Source organism: Parasteatoda tepidariorum, chromosome 3 (genome assembly GCF_982258835.1).
Source record: "Parasteatoda tepidariorum strain Cologne lab strain chromosome 3, Ptep-v5.0, whole genome shotgun sequence".
Classification (NCBI taxonomy): domain Eukaryota; kingdom Metazoa; phylum Arthropoda; class Arachnida; order Araneae; family Theridiidae; genus Parasteatoda; species Parasteatoda tepidariorum.
The window spans coordinates 42,924,344-42,946,577 of NC_141757.1; the positions used below are offsets into that span (position 1 = coordinate 42,924,344).

General features: G+C 26.9%; 1 protein-coding gene and 1 long non-coding RNA gene across 2 annotated transcripts in view; both read left to right on the forward strand.

Annotated features, from left to right (window-relative positions):
- The window catches only part of LOC107444693 (alpha-2Db adrenergic receptor-like), a 192,585-nt gene that overhangs the window by 20,802 nt on the left and 149,549 nt on the right, over window positions 1-22,234 (forward strand). The gene's annotated exons all lie outside the window — the stretch shown is intronic.
- On the forward strand, window positions 3,938-6,639 carry LOC147813770 (uncharacterized). The gene is made up of 2 exons (XR_015432273.1): window positions 3,938-6,468; window positions 6,526-6,639. It is a non-coding gene; the product is annotated as an uncharacterized LOC147813770 (long non-coding RNA).

Here is a 22,234-nt window from a genome sequence, read left to right on the forward strand (position 1 = left end):
AATTGAAATAGCCAGTGAAAAACTTTACTAAAATAATGAGACTTCATTTGAATAATTTTAATTTGTATAAAATATTTATTATGTAGGATATTTATTTTTGAGATTAAAACTGTAAAAATATTAATTCGAGAACTAATTCATAAGCTTATTACAAGCACATCAAAGGATTGAACAAGAATTGTTTGATTCAAAATAGTAGGTACAAACCTTATAAATTTATAATACACTGGAACTTCATAATTATAGCAACTATATGCAAGGATGCAACTATAAATTGCATAAGTTATAGTTACATAATTTTAATTAATGTAAATAATTTATCATATAAAATTTTATTGCTCTCCATTCTAAAAGGTTTTAGTTAATTTCTGAGGTTACAACGAGGAACATTATTATTTAGAAAACCAATTTAAAGTTCAATCTAAGCGCATCGAAATAAGAATTATATGCAACAAAATAGATTTGAGAGACTTAGTAAATTAATAAGGCATTTTATTCAAAATTCTAACTCATGAAAGTAAATTATTTATTATTTATTTTAAAAGAAGGTTTTATCATTTATTTTTTTATGTTACTAACTAAATACTGTGTGCTTGTCAAATATTTACAGACGATAAAAGAGATTTAAAAATTTTATTATCAATTTCATTCTATAGAAAAATGTTTTAAACTGTCAGATCCAGACATGCTATAGTCAAATATATACTTTAAAGAATTTAGTTATTGAAATAATATTGTAATTATTTTAAGGTATACGCTAAATTTACAATTAATGAGATAATATAATTATCAAGGCAGCTAAAGTAAATTGAAAAAGAAAATTTTATAAGCAGACAGAGAAAAAGCCCATCATTTTCTTTTCAATTTTGTTACCGTATTAATAAGGAAAAAAATCGACACAAAATTAAATATTTATAACATTTCTACTTTTAACCTTAAATTACACATTGATTTAAGAATATTTATGAGCAGAAAAAATACAATTACTTATTTCTTCAATATTACCAAATGCATGTACTTTTAAATTCATTTTTAAAATTAATTTCAAATTCCGAGATGCTTCATAGTTTTCATAAATTTATATTTGTTTTATTTTACTTTAAATTTTCCCTCAAATTCGTTTAATGCATTTATCAAAATTATTTTCCCTTTCTTATTTTTGAAACAACAACGTTATGAGATTGTTTTTATACTTATATAAAAATCGATTATAATAATTTAAAGTAAAATAATATAAAACCACTTTAAGGTCTTTAAAAAATAGAATGTTTGAAAAAAATGAAAACTACTTGAGATAAATTAATTTTTCATGCAACTTAGGTATTTAAATTGATCTATTTTAGTTCCTTATTATTTTTAAAGTTAAAAATTTTTTTTAACAGCAAATATAATTGCAGTTACACTACTTACTCCTTCCTTTTCCTCAAAAATATTAAAAGCTATTACTTACTATTAGTACTATAAACTTTTTAAATGCTATATACTTTAATCTGCATTAATGTAAGTAACCATGAAGCATACTTCAATGTAATTAAAAACTAAAATACTTAAATTATTACATAATTTTTTTTAAATTTTTTAAAGTTTAATTTTTATTTCTTTGCAAGCTTTTTATTCAAAACATTTTATATTTTTTCCGGTACATCATTATGTAACAATTAAATATATGTATATTTGCCTCATGGTTTAGGACTTTTGAACAAAATTTTGGTACAGTCAACATTTTTTTTAAAAAGTCAGCATTTCTTATGTTTAAAATTTACGTAGAGGGAATAAAACAGCACATAGACATTTCTTTAACACATAGAACTAAAACTGAAAAATTTTTAATAAATAAAAAGCAACTATAAAGCTTTCAAAAAAAGGTTTTGTTAAAATGGGCCCTATTATTTGAAAAAAGGCTAAAGCACATTTGAACAAAAAAAATATTAAATAAAAGACATTTTTGATTGATAAAATTAAAGAGAGAACTAGGTAGTTAAATAATAAAAATTATACATATTTATAGCTATTTGTTGCATAAAATAATCAAATATAAGTCGTTTAAATTCAATTCGAAGTACTTAATTGAGAAGGTTGCAGTAAAAATAACATGAAAAAACTTCAAGTATTTATTAACAGCCCTTTAAGAAGAATATTGCATATCAAGTGGTCTGTTAAAACTTGTAATGCATAGATCCTTAGAAAAGCTAAACATAAGCCGATTGATCTGGAAATTTAAAAAGAAAGGTAAATGGAAATTGATTGGTCATGTTCTACGTAAACCTGAAAAATTTAAAGTAAAACAAGTTTTTGATTTGAACCCTTAGGGCAAAAGAAAAAGAAGAAGACCTAAAAAATACTTGGCGCTGGACGATTGTAAATAAATTGGAAACAATAGTAAAGACATGGAGAGAGGCAAAATATCTGACCACAAATAGTGTGAGATGGAAAGCTATGACAGCAGCCTTATGCTCCAATTCAGAGTGAAGAAGAATACATATATACGTGCATGTAATTAAAGTAGTTAGTTGTGCTCCCCAGTTTTGCTGCAATGAGATAGTTTTCGTACAATATATTTGCATAAAATAAAAATAAAACACTATCATTGATTTTGTATAAACCAGTCCATAAGCATTTTTGTTTATGATCATGGTGAACTGTTTCAAAATTCAGATCACTCCTTAAATAAGTGAAATGTTTTTCATTCTCTCTCTTTTGTGAAAAGGTATTGTTCACATATCGTAAAGGTAAAATGTTAAGCTTTTACCGATACCCTTCAATACAATTCATCGCCAGCCCTTCTATATGGCTTTATTTTATTAGCGCCTAATGGTGTAATAACAAATTATTCAATTCTGGTTCATAATTGTCTAATCAATGCATACGCCATTCCATAATCAGTTTTAGTTCAAAAATGTATTATGCAATCCAATTTTTTAATGCGAAAATTGTGCATTAAATAATAGTTAATTTTACTGCTGTTATCTAATTAACTATTTTTGCCTTTATCACCTGATAAAATAATATTGTAAAATTAGTCCCATAAGTAATGTTTTTCTCCAAATGCATGCTGTTTCTTTTAATTACATTTGTGCAATGAAACAACTTTTATTTTACACTCATCATATAATTTTCTATCACTTGGACCTTCCTCGGTTTTTTGCTTATATAAGTTAAAAACATTGTGTTTCTTCATTTCCTGCAATAAGAAATAAAATAAGTATTTTGAAGTTGCAAAAAACAAACACCAGCACAGCTTTAAAATGAATTTATGTTTTTCACGCATATATCTTTACATCTGTTAATTTTGAAGCCCACAATATATAGCTTTAATTTTAAAAAAAAATACATAAAGTAAAAAGAATGGGAAAAATGTAAAAAAAAATATTCATTTTAAGTAATTAAACACTTCATAATATTATATATCACATTTCATACCATTATATAAATTACAAATATGAAAGCTAAATATATTTAGACTTTATTTTATGTGTTTTTTTTATATCTCCGGGTGTTCAATGGTTTTCCTGTACCAGAAATAATCAGGTAATACAGCATTATCCCATAGATCTTTTCTATTTCATTTTGAAAAAAAACTTGTCCACACATTTTTTAGGGAACAGTTTTCTTAAACACCAAATAACAGTAGAGTGCAGCATTATTAGTTCTTGGTGTTTAATGTCTAGCTCAGTTCATGTTATACATTGTAAGTCATACATTACACTCAGTTATACATTGTAAGCAATGTACATATTACAAAAAACATTGTACTTTGAACATTGCACACTCTATACAATTACAACAACACGCAACTTAAAATTGTCATAAAGTTACTTTTCAAAGTGCAAAATTCTTGATGACCCTGACGTTTAAAATAAATAAAAATACATATTATGACACGTTCATGATATAATGAATATTAAATTATATGAACGATATTACCGTAAATACTCCAGGTACGATTTTGCGAAATTCTGAGAAGGCAGCAGATGAAACGAAAATATATTACAGTTCTGAAAATCAATACCTATCAATTAAAAAATTAAAGCTGTATCACAATTCAACGCTGCCCCTGAGACTAAAAAATGCTCCGGAACAATTATCTCTGTTTGTGCTTTTCCCAGAAATCAATTGTTAACCAAATAACCAAAAAAGACAACAAGCGATCCGAAGTATTCTTACCTGTCACAAACCATATTTTCACGGTAATAAATGCATTTAAAAGGAATTTTCTAGTAAAATGCACATTTGCTTTTGACAAGAATGCAATTGATTTATCTTGAGTATAGTATAAGTATATATAGTATAAGTTAGACTTATATAGTCTAAGTTCCAATCGTGCATCCGCAATCCTTTTTATAAAATTATGAATCTCAAAATAATTAATTGCCTGTTAAATGAATATATATCCTTTTAATAAATGTTAAAAGGTTACCAAAATAAATGTTCTTATTAACTGATTAGCACTACGTTAGAAAAATTAAGGTGTTTCTGCGAAGTTGAGTACTGCAAAAAACTAACTTATTTAATTTTATAATCGACTTCCGAAAGCCTTATTCAGTTATAAAATAAGCCTAATTTCTTTTCAATGTAATTGAGTGGTGAATTGAGCCAATTTGAAAGTAAATATATTTGACAAGCATGTTCCTCCTACGCAAAACAGTAGTGAATTTAATTAAATATTAATATCTTAATCAAATGATTATGCAAAAGTTACCATCCACGAGGGCTCAGTTGTTTAATTACCACTTCCCAGAGAAGACTAAACTTTGTTCGCAAACTTTAGCTTCCCTACCACTCTTTGCATTCATTAGAAGCTTAATTTCATTAACAATTTGTTCTTGAGTTTCCAGCTGTGAAGTTTATGGATACCAAACGCTTCAGGGTTACAAGCGTCTAATGGGACTTGGTTGTCTATATCATTATTATGCTACCCAGTTATAATATTTTATGCATGAACCTGTGCTATTTTGTTTATAAACGATAAATTATGGCAATTTACAATCTTTGCACTTTAATAAATCACCATTTTTACTTTATAGGGACATTTCTTATCAAAAAGTGCGCGAAGTTAAAAATTATTTATGTTTAACAGTTAAGTTCATGAAGCAATAACTTTTAGTCGATGTATTTATAATAATACAAAGTTTAACCATAAATTGAAATAATGTTTTTCACGGGGGTTTGCAGATTCCTCAGTGGTTATTATCCTTTGTTATTTGAATAAAATACAAAATTCAATACACCAAGTGCAGAAAACAAAATGAAATACAAGCTTCATTCACTCGTATTTGTTCGAATTAGATTTATGAAATTGAAACTGTGAAGTACACTGCGAAAAATTCCGCTCCAAATTATGGTATGAAGTACTGGAACTTTGGGTGCACTATCCATACAGTAGACTTTATCGTAATATCCATTTCTATCATGAAATAGAATACCGTAATTTTAACAGTAATACTTAATGAGAATAATTCATATATTTAATGAGAATCATTACTGTAGAAATGACGGTATGTCAGATTTTTATTCCTAAAAATTTTCCGGTAAAAATGACGTTCAGTTTCGTATGCGAGCAGCGCCCTCTTTGTAAGCAACGAAACCTAGTGAGTGTATTAACAACCTGGAAAGAGACAAGTGTGTGAATTCAATGTGTGAAGCAAATAAAATAACAGTCCACTGCGTCAATATGTGTTTTGAGTCCTGTGTTTTTAAGATAACAAATGGATTTTACGATAAAAAGTGCCGGCCGTCGATTGTACCGGCACTTACTTAATCATTCTTATCTAATAAATAGTACTATAAAAATTCGGTATTATATTTGGTGGTAAAAATGGAACAAACAACGAAAAAAAAAGCGTAAAAATAAAGGTAAACAATAAATAATTTAAAATTGGAAAATGAGAAATAAACAGTCAAAATGTTACGGAGAGCAATTTCAATTATGTTTTGATCATTGAGATTATTTTTCTTGCAACCCAATGAAATTTTGTGATCTCTCCGCTGTGATGACAGCTACTTCCTTAGTCTTTGACAGGTCAAAGAAAGGCTTGAATTTGTAGTCTGCTTGACAAAGTGAGTAGATAATGGTAAAGATTATTCACATTTTGAACAAATGTGTACTAAGTAAATTATAAGTAATTAAGCTACAAAGATTTTAATGACATCTCTCTTCTTCAAAGGTAGTCTTTGTTGATCTACATCACGATCACCTTGATTTCGCTGAGCGACTTATTTGACTCACTCATTATTTATTACGCAAGTCTATTTTCAAATTTAAAAAATGAAATTAGAAAAGAATAAAGATGACGGATTAAGTTAAGTTGGTTTACAACTCATAAGCACTACAAATTCTAACATATTTTCATTTTACTTGTTGGTTGTACGCTGGTTTCTGATCAGTTGTTTGAGATAACGACAGTGTGGCTATGAAATTGATGTATAGAAAGATATACCAATAATATGTGATTTCATTTTATTAAACTAGTACTCAAAATTGAGTACTTGTTTAATAAAATGAAAAGTTTACAGAAACCTTATTAGCAAACTCTTTCACTTTCAGATTATTTCCACCAGCATAGTGTCCATGCAATCACTCCTTACTCATGTTATATGTATTAAAATAAAATCTGGTATAAATCAAAAAATTAAAAAAAAGGTATGAAAGTATATAAATTGAATTTAAAAAGTTACCACACAAGTCTTGCTTTTGTGCTATCTGTGCAAAAAATTATGTCAATGAAATAAAGCAACAGGCAGTTCAATGAATTCTACACCAAAAACAAAACACTATCATTGTTGAGGAGCATTTCAATGAGTTATTAACTTGTCAAGTAGTTTTACCCAATTGGTAACCACAATCAGCCGTCCAATAAATATGTTTTAAAGCAGTATTAAGTACATAAAGTTTATGTCAACAAAATCACAACAGCCTACGTCCTGATTATTCAAATTTATTGCAATATGAACAAAATGTAAAAAAATATAAGGAAAAGTCATTGAAAATTTCAATAAACGAATAGGTAAAAGATATTAAAATCAGTCAGGCAATTCAACATACATGATAAGACATATATAAACCTTATACTGTCTACTTTATAAATAAAAATAATTTATATACTTCTCTATAAAAGATTTTGGAGCAATTTATGGTGTAACGTACCGGCACTTTGGGTGCATCATCTGTGAACCCCAAATTATGGTATATCAGATTGCATGTTGCATAACATGCAACGGAGCATGTTGCATAACATACTCCGTTGCAGGTACTTATTGCCGTAATTTGATGCATATTTTTTTACAGTGCTGTATCTATTGAAATTACTTTTATTGAAATAATTTAAAGAAATTTAACTGAAAAATTCAATCGAAAACGATAATTAAAAATTTTTACTTGCGTTTTCATAATTCTTAATTCTTGCGTTTATATAATTTCTTCTGTGTTTAAATAATTCTTAATTTCGCAGTATCGTTCCCAAATAAATGAACGAATTTGTTTTATTTAATTATGGAATTAAATAGTTTAAAAAAACAATCTAACTAAAACGAATGTTTAAAAATAATATGCATATTTTAAAAAAAATCGCATGCTGAACTAATAGAAAAGCAATAGGAGAACGGAGTTTGAAGTTATTTTAATTTAACCCATCTTGTGGAAGTGGCAAACTCTTTCATATGCAAGTCATAAATTGCCTGTTCGAAAGCAATAAATTCCAATGAATAATAACCCTTAAAAGACATTTTAAGTCACAAAAGCTTGACATTTTTTTTTTCTTCTTCTTCTTCTTGAAAAGCTGTTTGTTGTTCTCACTGAGCATTTCAGTCATCACAGAATAAGCATTCCGATTTGCGCTCGCTTCTTTGTACTACGCAAATACCGAACGGTTTGTGACTTGCCTTGGCAATTTCCATATTACTTGGCACAATTCGGTATGAGGCCTTTATTAAAAATCTTGGCGAGTTCTGAATGCGTTGCAGAAGAATTTTCGGAATTTTCGAGAGTACTATGTTGACAAATATTCCGAAATTCTGTCTCCCAGAAAAATTATTAATACCTCTAGACGAATATTTCATAAAATGTAAATAAAAATATTTAATATGCTTTAAAAGACCTTTTTAGTCAAAAATAGGGCGTTGAATTTCTCACTTGTCGTCTCAAATTTAACGACTTAAAAATATGCAATTTTGGCGCTTAACGCGTTATTTTCGTTCAAAAATGAAATGGTTACATTATACGACCGTCGGAATAAATTAAATAAAGAACGAAGTCATATTTTTCTATAACCTTTATTTGGCGCGTGAAATAGGAGCAAATATTTTCTTTCCTATTAAAAGTTTCATTTTTTGTTGCGAGAAAAATATTTTTACTGATACTTCATCTTTACGCCCGGAGAAAAAAATATTAAATTATTTATGTTATGTCATTTTAAATCTTTTCCAAACATTCATGTTACTTAATAATTTTAAAATAGTTTCCAAGAATTCGCTAACTTGAAGTTTTAGTAGAATATGTCAAGCTATTATGACACTTTCTAAATTTTGCTTGAAGTAATTTTAATATGAAAATATATAAACTATTAAAAAAATTGGTCTTGCATCATAATTATAGGACTTTCATTTCAAAACACTTATAGAGTATACAGTTATCAGGCTTGGACACACAGTTAAGCATTTATTTTTCTTAAGTGTTTATTATGTTCAATTAATAAAGTTATTCATTTCACTAAGATTACGGAATTTGTTCAACAAATGTTAGAGTGAGCAAAAGAATACGTATTCTGCTCAACCCCGTTAAACGCAACAAATCAATTAAAATACAATTACTTGACATTGCATTGAAATGAGCTGCATGCGATTTAAAATTTACATGAAAAGCAAGGAAATATGAATTATACACCTGTTCAGAGTAAAAATATAGATAAAATTGCGTAAAGAAATGCCAATTTGGTGTAGCTTTCAGGTAGTAAAGAATAAATTTAAAAATTTATAATAATGAATTATTAAAAAGAAAAATTTAATTAATTTTAACGAATGCATATTTTAAAAAATATTTGCATTGGATATTATTTTAATAATGAATTCAAAGAATAATTTATCATCTTTGTAACATTAGTAAAATAATTAAATAATGATAATGAACAATAAGAAAACAAGTTTTGTATAAACAATAATTCATCATACACTGCATGTTAAAATCTTATTATTTTGTTAATTTATGTAAAATTTTGACAATAGATGTCGCTGTACTGCTAAAACTATATGCCAAAAAAAATTTGCACACATACAACCATATGTATATTGTTGACACAGGCAGCAAGTCGTGCACACAGTTTGCGGAGATCATAAATAAATAAATCCTGTTATTCTTTGATTTTTGAACTGTTGTCTTCATTATATAGCTCCTCCTGATCACAAAATCTCGAAATAATTTCTCTATGAAACCACCAGTCCCATGATCAAATTAAAAAATATTTAATATTTGTTATTTAGATCATGGGGTTTATTTATATACATTATATGAATCACTAAGAAATTTTAATAACATTCAAAGGATTTTCAAACTATATTATAAAACTAAAAATTTCCCAATTTTTTTTTTAAAAAACTTTATTTAACTAGCAAATTCATAAACGTTTTAAGGAAGATTCACGTTTCAATAATAAAACTTTTTTTGCGAATGTTCCACAAGGGAAATATATCAGACTTTTATAGCAGACCAATGTGTCACGTGAGCACCTTGTGAGCCTTATTTTTGCGAACGATAACTTCAGTTACTTTACCCTCACGTGACATTTTCCCACATACTAGGTAAAGGCAATATTATAAGAAATTGCTTTAGTAGTTTTATTCAGAATACGAAGCAGCCAAATTGCAGGATGTGGTTATTTGGCTATTTTATTACAGCATCATGGAGAAATTCCTTTGAAGATAATGGTTCTAACCAGATTTAATATTTTCATTTATAACATACATCTTATATACGCATCCTGTATTGTTATTTTTTGTCAAATAAACTATATTTCTTAATGTTTTCATTTTATCAACAGTATATTTTTATCGTCATCTGGCCAAAATATTAAAGCACTTTAGGTGAGATAAAAGTTTTAATCTTTTTTAGATAATTAATTTTAATACACTAGATACTGTATCGCTCATGAAATATAGTAGTAGTAAAAATATGAAATATATAAAATGATTTCTTATTAAATTTTGCAAAAAAAAGAAATAAGTAGAAATAGCTGACCATACTTTTATTCTCAGTGTACTATTAAATCGTGAAATTGTTTCTTACAATTCCTTCAAACATTATTTTTTTTAATTTGTCCATCTATTATACTTACTGTAACTACCATCTGAAATTTTTTCTTAAGTTGTAAGAGTAATTAATAAAATTCATTATTAAAATAAAATAATTTTATTAGCTGCATTTGCTGCAAACATTCTCTTGCTGAAAATAAATTTTAAAAGATTTCATTTGAGCTTCAAATTAACAAGGTTTTTGCTCCCAAACATATTGCCTACAGTGTTTGAGAGTTCATGTTTAGAACTAAGATAATACAACAGTGTATAACATCCACCATGCACTAAGATAGGTTTTATGTTATCTTGGAAGGACCATTAAGATGCTTATTTAGAAAGAATTACTCTCATAATGCATTAAGTAACAAAAGCGCCTTTATTCAGAATCGGTAATGAATGTTTGATGATGTAGAAAGAAATAAAGGTTATTGAGAGAATTGCTTAATTTGAAACATCGCTAAGAACAGACTGGTATAGCAGTATTAATCCAAGTATTTGAGCTCTACCAGGAGTATCTTCAAGATTATAAACTTTCTTCCTACTCTTAAAAAATATTTTGAAAAAAAACAATTATTTTATTTCAAATGATAATTATTTTTAATTTAAATTTTAGCTAGGAAGATCTAAGTTTTTGTTTCGTCTTATTTCCTATATTGAGCTGAGAAAGATCTTAAAACAAAACTTATTCCTTTCTCCATGATAATTTTTTCATGTTTTTTTTTCCAATTTCAAAAGGATATAACTCAAAATTTATTATAGATGATACAGGAAAATCGGATGAAACATATTTTAGTTCTTTTTACAGGCAATTAAAAAAAACATATTTTATTTATATATTTTTTTATATACAAAAAAAGAAATAAATTGAAATTTTAATTTGGAAATTTTGAATTTTTCTTAAATATTTGCTGCATAAAAAATCTGAGTTCCATTTAAAGTATCATCCTCTTTTTATTCAAGACAAGCCAAATTATTTTAATAAAGCATATCATTCTTGGTTTTATCAAAACTTAGATACATAATCTCTTTTGATTTTATTTTTTTTTAAATGACAATAGAAAATTAGTAAGCTTTTTTGTTAACTTTTTGTAAAATTATAAATATTTAAAACAACTAACGCATTTTTAAAATTGTATTTCGTTCCTTTTAAAGCAGCTATCTTTACTTAGAAAAATACTAATCATTTTCTGAATTTTATAATTTTAAGGTTCTATAAATCAAATTATTATATGCAAAGGTCTAGTAGTTATATTTATTATATATGTATGTATGCATAATATACTTATATCGTATAGAATATTTCTAAGCAATTACAATAAAAAATCTTGACAAATATAGATAAATGTTTGAAAAACGAAAGAAAAACCGATAATTTTTTAATTATGTTTAGGTGTTGGGTGTCTTATTTTCGAAAATGCATTTTCCTTTTAATGTACGTTATCTTACCCCTTATACCACTAAACAACGTCCTTCTTGCGAAATTTTTAGGACAGCATTTCTTACGTCGATATTTCTTACGACAAAAACAACAAATTTAATATTTTTATTATTATGAAATTATTGCAGTACCTTTCAAAAATTTCTGTAATATTATCAAAATAATTTAAAATTGGAGTATTAAATTTATTGCTGATTTATTCCATCATGCAACAGAAGAATTTATGCATTGCTGCAATATACACGAGAAAAACATAGTTAAAAGAAGTAATATGCTCAGGATAATTCCTTTTTAACCATCAGAAAACGAAGTTACTTTAAATAGTAAATACCTTTCAATATTTTCATTAATGAAATGTGCATACTAATGGTGTTCGATGAAAGTTTAATGTTTAAGTATTTATTTTTAATGATTTTTTAAACCTGTAACATTTATCGAGAATAATTAAATGATGATATTTATTTCCTTAATTATATTAAAATTTTTGTAAATAATAATCACTGAAAAATAATATATTAATTGAATATGTTTTTAGATCAAATGTGGTACTTGATAATGAAAAAAAAAGTTTCATTAGCTTCGAAAAATGTTGAGATGGTAGATGTCGACATGTTTTGAGGACTCAAAATAGACACACCGTCCATTATCAAGACTACCCAATACTTAACTCCAAAAAATAGAGTATACTTTAGGTTATATAGACTAACGTGAATAACGCAAATATATAAAAACGAAAATGGACATACTATAGTTTCGGTTCTATATACAGGAAACTTCCATTTTCACTAAACACCACTTCTGTTATGAGACTCTGAGGAAGATTCTTGTATATGAAACCTAAATTATGGTATGTCAATTTCTGTATTTTTTAAAATTTTTTTATTTGTCTTTTATTTCCGTTTTTATAGCAATACTTAAATGACGAAAGCTTGTCTCTTCCGTTAGGCCTGGAAATGAATTATACTCAGTTTCGTCTCCCTCTACTAACGTTGCTCCCATCGGCTACAGCGGATTTTTCTTTTTTGAAATTTATTACTGTCTTTTATTTATATTTCTCGTTGGAAACGTTGTTATCCTATTTTTCGATATTATTTTGTTTCCATCTGTCACGGTTGATCTAGATAACAGGCGCTTGTTTTGAGCGCAAGAAACATTTCTACTTTTCTCACCTAAATTATTTTTTTAAGTCAATCAAGTTTTTCCATTCAAGAATATATTTCTACTTTAGTTTTCTGGGATTATTAATTTAATTAAAGTTTTGTTTCATGATGTATAAAATTTGATCTAACATAAAGTTAAAATAAATAATTTAATTCTCTAATTTTGCAGAAAAAAATTATTACTGTATTTTTAACTTTCTGTTTAAAGTAAAATTATAAAGAAAATAATTAATCATAACTAGCTTGAAAAATGTATATATGTATATACTTAACGTATTCATAAATTTTATTTATTTACTTATTTTTTTTTTTATAATACATAAAATTTTGTACGAGTGTACCGAAATTTGCGGGAGATTGCCGATACTCATTAAAAATTCTTAAAAATATGCTTAATTTTAAATTCTTTTTATATTAATTGAGTAACGCTATGTACATTATTATTAAAATATATTTACTAGGGAAAATAACATACTTTCTTATGGTAAAAAAAACTTCAATATTTTACCACAAATGGGCATGTGTCTTCTTGGTTTCATGCGTATTCAAACTTCATGAAGAATTCACAAATCATGAAAAGTCGCTTTGAGAAAGAGAAAATAGAGAAAACGGATGTAATCCTGACCCTTTATGAATGGCTGAAATTAATGAAAATGGACTCATGAAAAGTATTATAATGAAAAATACAATTTGGAGGAATTGAAGAATAGAAGAAATCAGAAGATACATACGAGACTCGTCCTCGAACTCTACATGGCGCCAATACTTTCAGATATTGGCGCCATGTAGTGTTCGCGGACGAGTGTCTTATCAGTCTCGTCGCCAAGAGCATGAAAAGGGAATTATAGGCTGTGTGTAAGGAAATAACTTCATTAAGAAGAATGCGCAACGAAGAGGAATAAAAGGAAAAGATGATTGCAAAGGAAAGGTAACAGATTATTCTCTTTATTATTCTCTTTTTATAACCTTACATGTTGCTTCATTCTCAAGCAAAAAATATATGATCTATTTTTTTAGTGTATATGTACACACCCAGTGTAATATTATATTATATTATATTATATTATATTATATTATATTATATTATATTATATTATATTATATTATATTATATTATATTATATTATATTATATTATATTATATTATATTATATTATGTATTTAAAACCTCCTGGAACATTGGGATAAAGAAAAAGGATTTTCCAAAATTAGGTTTACATCATTAAAAAATATTCGTTTTTAAATGTTTTTCTGACATGAAAATGTCAAAAAAATTTATATAAAGGAAAAAACCTTAATTAATAAAACCTCAAAGTTAAAACTTAATTGACTTCATGTTATATGGAGCCTGTAATATAACATAATGCAGTAAATGAAGAATAATAATAGATCTTAAAAAAATAGAAGTACAAAAAACAAAAATATTAATTTATGTAAAAAAAAAATTAAAAAAACTTAAATTAAGTCACTTAAAAACAACCGTCCCTTTTTAAATATTATTAAAGCAGATAGCTGGCTCTTATAAAATTTAATCCAGTTCATAACACTCCTTTTTTGGCAAAACAACTCAGTTGAAATGAAACCAAAAATTTTTTTTGCCAAGACAAAAATCTGAAGAAAAAAAAGATAAGATAAGAAAATGACAGATTACAACTATTTGAATTTTCTTAATTTTCATCTTTGTGTTTTCAGATTGTCGTTTTGAAGAGACCTTTTTTGGCATGCTTTAACTCAATTCTTTTAAAAAGAGCAGTTTTCCTTAATAGAGTTTACTTTTGTTTTGCGAAAATTCTACACAACATTATGCTCTACGTGCATAGACCACTACAGTGAATTATTTTACACTGCATTAATCTACACTGCTGAACATTCTATACTGCGGAATCAAAAAAAAATAGTAAATTTTATCGGCAAAACTTCCTTGGAGCAAAATTACTTCATATAGTTTTGAGTTCTCTTTATTTCTCGCTCTCAAATTCTACTCAGTTGAAACAAAGTCAAAAAATGTTTTTGACAAGACAAAAATCTGAAGAACTAAAATAAGATAAGAAAATGGCAGATTACAACTGTTGTAATCTAAGTATTATAAGCAATGTTAAACTCTTTTTTTCTTTTTTTTTCTTTTGATGATTTTTGCATTGTATATATTTAATAGGAGGCTAAGCTCCCAGTTCGCCATCACTCAACTGCTGATTGCCTCGCAATAATTGTTGTTTCTGAGCTTAAAATAGCTTTTTATAGGAAAGTTGAAATTATTCCTTAAAAATATATGAAATATAAATAACTCTGTTTGCTTACGCTTGTGCCCGACTTTCTTCTTCCAACACCCATTTCTGTAAATTAAATGTTTATTTTGATTCAAATTTGATTGTTAAATAGAATGGAAGATCTCCTATGATTCTATTTTTCTTATGATTCTATCATGATCTTTCAGTGAACAAAAATAATTTTGCTTTGTTGTGTTATTTTTAAAATAACATTTAAGTTTAAGAGGCACATTGTTATAGGTACATTGTTATGAAAATTTGGTATTTCAACAAGCGCAATTATATATTTTCACTTACCGAGCAGGCTGATATCTTTAAAAACTGTAAATGCGTTCTGTATCTAGCTGATTGTTGAAGTCTAAATAATTTAAAGAAGCTCATTAACTCTAATTTAAAAAGCAATTAATGTAACTAGCAGCAAAAAATAATAATTATAAAATGGTTAATAAGTTTAGGTACTGATTTAAATAAATAAATCGTAAAATGAAGCATAATTAGGTAATATCATCGAATTATGTTATAAAAACGAAACAGCTCTTTTAGTTTTAAACTATCAATTTAGAAAACAATCAAAAAACAAAAACAGCAGCAATAGTAGATTAAAATAAGAAAATAAAGAGTACAGGAAAGCTCTATGTGTTATTATAGAAATATTTTAATATGTGCATGCTTTTAAGTTTGGCATGCAAAAATATTTTACAGGAAAACAATACCTTATATGACCTTATTAATTTTAAAATAATAACAACTAAAAATATGTGGAAATTAATGTAGAAAAAACGGATCTTACCATGCGATTTTTTTGCTAAAAAATGCATCTACAGAACTCCAACTGCGACAACATCATGAGATTTTTTTATATATAGTCAAATACTTATTCGTTCGACTGAATCTGATAGAATCAGCAGACAAGAAGATTACCATCTATCCTCAAAATTAGTTATATTTTAATATTTTTATTACTTTTGTGTTGTTTAATACAAGTTTTTGTCAAAAGAAGAATGTTTAACGAATATGGATGTTTAATTCTCGCACTGTGAAACTCTTCTGCAAACACGTAGGGCGATGCGTACGTCTGAACAATTTGGGCACATAATCGGCCTTTTTTATGAATCCCAGTCTCACATTTTTTTAAACATATGGTAAGCAAAATATATTCAGTAGTATACGGATCACGAGTCAGAGTTTGCTTGCCATCGGGCTAACCGTAGAACAAATGTGGGTTAGTTCTATCAACAAAAAAAAATCCTCCACGAAGGCAAATTTCATCCAATACTTGATCCAGTAGTTTCTTTGTCTTCTGCATTGGGTTCAAAATTACAAGGCTACGGCGTTGAACATTAGTAGTCATAAATTCAAAATGGAGTCTGCTGTTCAATTAACTACAGTTATAAAATAGTCTAGTAGATACGAATTCCGCACCCGATTCACACCGACCACAGTACTGGCGTAAAATATCCTCAGTGGTATACGGATCATGGGGTGGAGTCCCGTTGCCGCGGGCTAACAGTTGGATGTTCTCATGGGTTTCCTCATAGAAAATGAAAAAATTTAAAAAATAATGAATGAAAAATAATAATAAAAAAATTTTAAAAAATGCCGAACAGGTGGCTGAGTGGTTAGCGTGCCGATGGTTGCGGGTTCAAATCCCGCTCAGGACATGGATGTTTCTTTCTATCTGTGTTCTATGTCCTCTCTCGTGTGTGTGAATGTGACCCGCCCTATAAACGGATTTGTGGTTGTGTGACGTGGGCGACGCTGCTCCACCGCCATGGCTTCGCCACGGGTGCCCATTGGGTAACGAGAAGAGAATATCAGTTCTGTCACTTCGGCCCAACGGAACAATTTATCTCAAGTGCCCTCCATTAAAAAAAATGAATAAAAAATTGAAGCCCGCTGTGGTGAAGAAATAAATAAGTCTTTAACACAGATTAGGAAGGAAAATTATTGAAAATTAAAAAGAAACAATAAATAAAAAATTGGAGTGGATTCCATAAGGGACGCCTCTTTATCACGCGATTGTTAAAAGAAATCATCCAAAGACAATTACAAGTTCGAAGAAAATTCTATAATATCAAAATAGCACCATTTAAACCTTTATTAGATCTAATATACTTTTGTATATTTTGTGGAATATTAAAAATATTTTGAAAACATAAACGAGACGTTTTATGGTGAGCGAAAAGCAACCTTTTTTTAATTAGTTCCGTTTAAACGAAAGCTTAAAATTTGGTTTATTGCATTTTATTATTTTTTTAAATATTACAATGCTGAAAACAAAATTACTGTTTAATAATTAAATTTTGTAGAGATATTTTCACGACGTAGTTATTAGAACAAATTATTGAAAAAATAGTTATTTTTCTCTTAAAATGCAATTATTCCTAGGTTCTCATTTAATAATGTGTTGCCAATCTTGTCTCAGAAATTACATCCATTTGATAATTTCCCCGGAATCCAAATTGAAGTTACGCAACTTCTCCATCTACTATTACTTTATTACCACTCTACTTTACGCTAACTATTCGTATTGACTTATTGTATATATATATATATATATATATATATATATATATATATATATATATATATATATATATATATATATATATATATATATATATATATATATATATATATATATAATCGCTAAAGTCGCTAAATTTACGGTTTTATCGCATTTGGCGAGGTAGCGAATGCTTTGTTCGTTTCCTGCCTAACGAAAAAATATTTTAACTCCAAGTACGTATCAAAAGCAAACTTAATTTAAGTCATGAAATTCGTTTTGGGTTTAATATAAAACAAGGGCGGTTATCATATTTTGTAGTAATAGCATAAGCAATTAAATCTACATTTTTCATTTATTAGATTAAAATTAAATGTGACGCTTAATAAATTTGATTTCATTTTTTTTTAAATTTCAACAAAAGCCACCGAAATGTAAAGAAAAAAAAATCGAAAATATCATTAAATACTCAAAGAGGCTTAATAAAATTTAAGAGGCTTATTTGAAGCTTGCTCATTAATGTTCTTTTTCGTAAAATTATAAAAGGAATCAGAATAAACTGTAATGATTCTGAATCTTGATGCTTACCCATATGAAAACATCAATTAAAAATAAACGCTGAAAATTTTAATTGACGGGACTAATTACACTCAATGAATTTTCTAGGGAGATTAATTCTATTGATACATTAAACATTTTATAACCTTCGTAAGTTAAAATTATAATTAGCATGCTTCAATTAGAATAAAAAGTAATCCTTTTTGTTCTTGGCTGTCGTTTGCTTCGTTTTGTTTATTGCTAATTGAACAAGGATCCAATTAACTTCTTGTAAGGCGGTATTCATTAAAAGCTTTTCAATAAAATTCTAGTTTGTCGCTTAAAGTTAAATAATTGCATTTTAATAGATCTATCTCTATTTAAATTTTTTACATTTTTGCTTCAATTTCTTTTAAACTCAGTATTAATTTCAAGATTTCAATGAAAGTTTTAATGCACGCTATTTGCTGAATATTATTATTTTTCTTTTTTTTACACTTATAGCTCTTACTTTTAATTTTAATACTTTAATAGGATTTTCCTTATTAAAATTTAGGATTTTACTTCTGTTTTGCTTTATAGCATTGCTGTTATTCACACAATTTTTTTTTTCAATTCAATATAATAAGTTGCGATTAAAACAATTTTTTAACGTTTTCAAAGAAAAAAAATATGTTTTTTACATTGTCAACTTCATAAAATGTACTTTTTATGGTTATAAAAAATTCACCTGAGTTATTGGTCTCGGTCTAAGCAGTAAAGCGTGTTTTATTACACTGTATATTGCGATTAATTTTAAGATTTTATTAAAATATATTGTAAATCATATTTTGTTCATATATTGTAAAATATATATATATATATATATATATATATATATATATATATATATATATATATATACCAATGATAAGGCCATGAAAGAATTATTTAAACTGCTGTTCGGTTGGGGCGGTTTTAAAATTTTTAAGATGAATTTTGAAACCATCAGATTTTCCGAACAAACTTATTAATTTTTAAACCGGATGGCTAATAATGAAATTATGAAGTCGTAAAAACAAAATCAACTGTACCAAATTTTGCAAACTATCAAAAGCCTGTATTAAAAACTTTCACAAAGAAAGATTTATTCTCACATTTTTTGTGCATTCTCGAGATTACATTTTTCCTTTTTTTTTCAATACTGAGAAGCTTTTATAAGAAATTCATCAGAAATTCGCTACTAAATATCCTTTTTTTTAAATACAAGATAAAAATAAAAAAAGATTGCCAGCTGTAGTAGAAGCAAGGCAACTACTCATTATTTTTAACACGGAAAGAATATTCCATTAATATTAATGATGATGACATTGGAAAGAAAAGAAGATAGTACAGTCTCTCATTTTTACTCCCCTTCTTACTTAAATAAAATTATCTATGTTATTGGTAATTGAAAAAATATACATCCTTTAGCACAAAATGCATTTTTTTTTTCATCAGTTTTTGTAACATTCTCTTCTGAATATATTTTTTGTTATCTGATGAAAGTGCTTAAACATAATTTGAAAATGATAATATATGGGTTCCGAAACTTTCAAAGAAACAATTTTTAAAGTCTTGGTAATAAATCATGGATACAATCAAGGAGTTTTAATAAAACTGTAAAATTATTGATTAGAGAATTTTTCTTGGTGTGTTTTTTTTTGGCCACAAAAGTGTTTAAAAGCTATTTTTTATTTACTATTATAGTGCAGAAAATTCATCTTTCAGTAATAAAGAAATATATTTCATTTTTTACAAACTAGTGTGATCATAGTAATTTTGAGATCATTAACTTTTATTATTTCTAAATCTATAAAAACAGCTAATAGTAAAAAAAGCATATAAATTAATCTTCAATTTTGATCCTCCTGTTTGATATCAGTAGTAACAGAAGGCAAAGCAAAGGAAAAAAAATACTTTAGTTTTTTCTTCCCTGTTTTTGAACAAAAACTTGAAAAAGTTGAATATTAAATAGTTTAATACTTGCAGAGCTATACTATAGTTATCATAATATTAATTATATAATAACTATAGAATATTAAACTATAGAACTATAATATTCTATAATAACTATAGAATACTATAGAATATTAAATAGTTCAATACTATATGATTAAAAAACTTTTATTGAACTATTTTTAAACAAAGATTTTTAAGATTGTTGAAAACTGATGTTTGAGCGCTAAAAGTATTTAATGCGAAAACTCTAAAAAAGTTAGAGAAACACTAATAACAATAGTTTTTTTCTGTTCCTTGCAATATTCATATCACGTTTAATACACACTAAAGAATTATTGAAATTGACTTTATAAATTCTAAAGAGAAATTTTATGATAAACGATTACATTAACTGAGTTTTTTTAAACTTATCAGGTATACTCATAGTACAGTTCACAACTGAAAATTATGCTTAATAACTAAATGTTTTGTCTCGAAATAAAAAATAAGAATTAATCAATATTTCTTTTCTGATTTCATAATTCATTAAATGTCAAAGTTTCACAAATAAATAAAGTGTTTAGTGACGTTAACAGAAATTATTTTTGCTGATGGAAATATATAGACTTAAACGTTTATTTGATTGACTGGGTAGGGATGGTATCAAGCCAAGCCATATTTTTTTCACATGAAACTATCTAGATGAAATCACTTCTTAGCATTGTTTAAGAGCAAGTACTTTACTTGTTTTCTAGAGTTCTTTTTAAATAAAGACCCAAAAGAGCTTATTATGCCCTATGAAATTGTGTTGCCCTATGCTAAAATCTTTAGAACAAAATGCTTGCTAGGACAATTTGAATAAAGCAATTTATCTTAATATTAAAGTGGAATGGGCATTTTAAAACACTTCAAAAATTTCAATTGAAACAGTACTAATACTTAGACTTTCAAACAAGCTTACATTGAAGAGAGTGGGGATAATTTAAAGATTATCTGATTTTCACAGTGTTTGGAAGAGTGTCTTGCAGTTAGATGCATCTGCTGCAGGATTTTATTTTTGATGCAAAGTAACCCAAAATTGAAATCCGGTTATTGGTTTTTATGCATAATGCCTTTATTAAAACATACACAGACGACTACATAGCATTACAAAACGAATTCGATGATATAGGAATTACATATTACACCTCGGATAAAATTACTAAAGTTAAATCTTATCTCCAGATGTTATAAATAAGCATTTGTGTGCATTTGTGTCTCCTAATTAGTCACTCAGGAAATCTAGTTTGTCTTAGTGTTGGTTTCATTCATTGTAAAAAAGAAATATTACGTTCAAAACTATCAAAATTTCAAATTTGCCGTGTTTCTGGCTTTATGGAAGCATCAAGAAGCTCGCTACCATTTTTCTGATGCTCTTTGGTGATGATTTCGGTAATATGAACAATAAAAATATGATTTTATAAAATTCCACAAAATTTGTATAAGGGGGTGAAATTTGATTATTTTATCCTGACATATTAGAGCAGGGTATGAAAATCATCTATTGGGTTATATTTACACTTCAGTTTAGTATTTTTTATTTTATGTGTAGTAATAGGAACGATAATTTTAACAGTCAGAATTTACCATACAAACCATGCCATGCAAACGGAAAAATTATCAAATATATAGTTTAAAAACAGTAGAAATATGCGCAAAAGCTACAAGTACATAAAACTCATAAAATGAGTTATAAATATAGAGAAAACATTGAAAGAAATTAAAAGCCTGGAAAACAAAAGAAGAAAAATATATAATCTCGTCCTTACGATTATATCCGAAAAAAAAGTGCTTTTTAATATGGTATTAATATAGCCAAAGCAAAAAGTATCAATACAAAAAAACGAAGAAAACAATGGTTATTTGAAATTAAAATGCTTGTTCTATATATTTTAGACCATTAACAAGCAATTAGTTTTGTATATTTTTGAACAGATATCATAAACAGTTCAAATCATGTTAGTACTATATCAAATTTTATTTAGGAGGAGGATTGATACAAGAAGAAATTTTTTGTAATTAAATTAGTAGGAATAAAAATTATTTC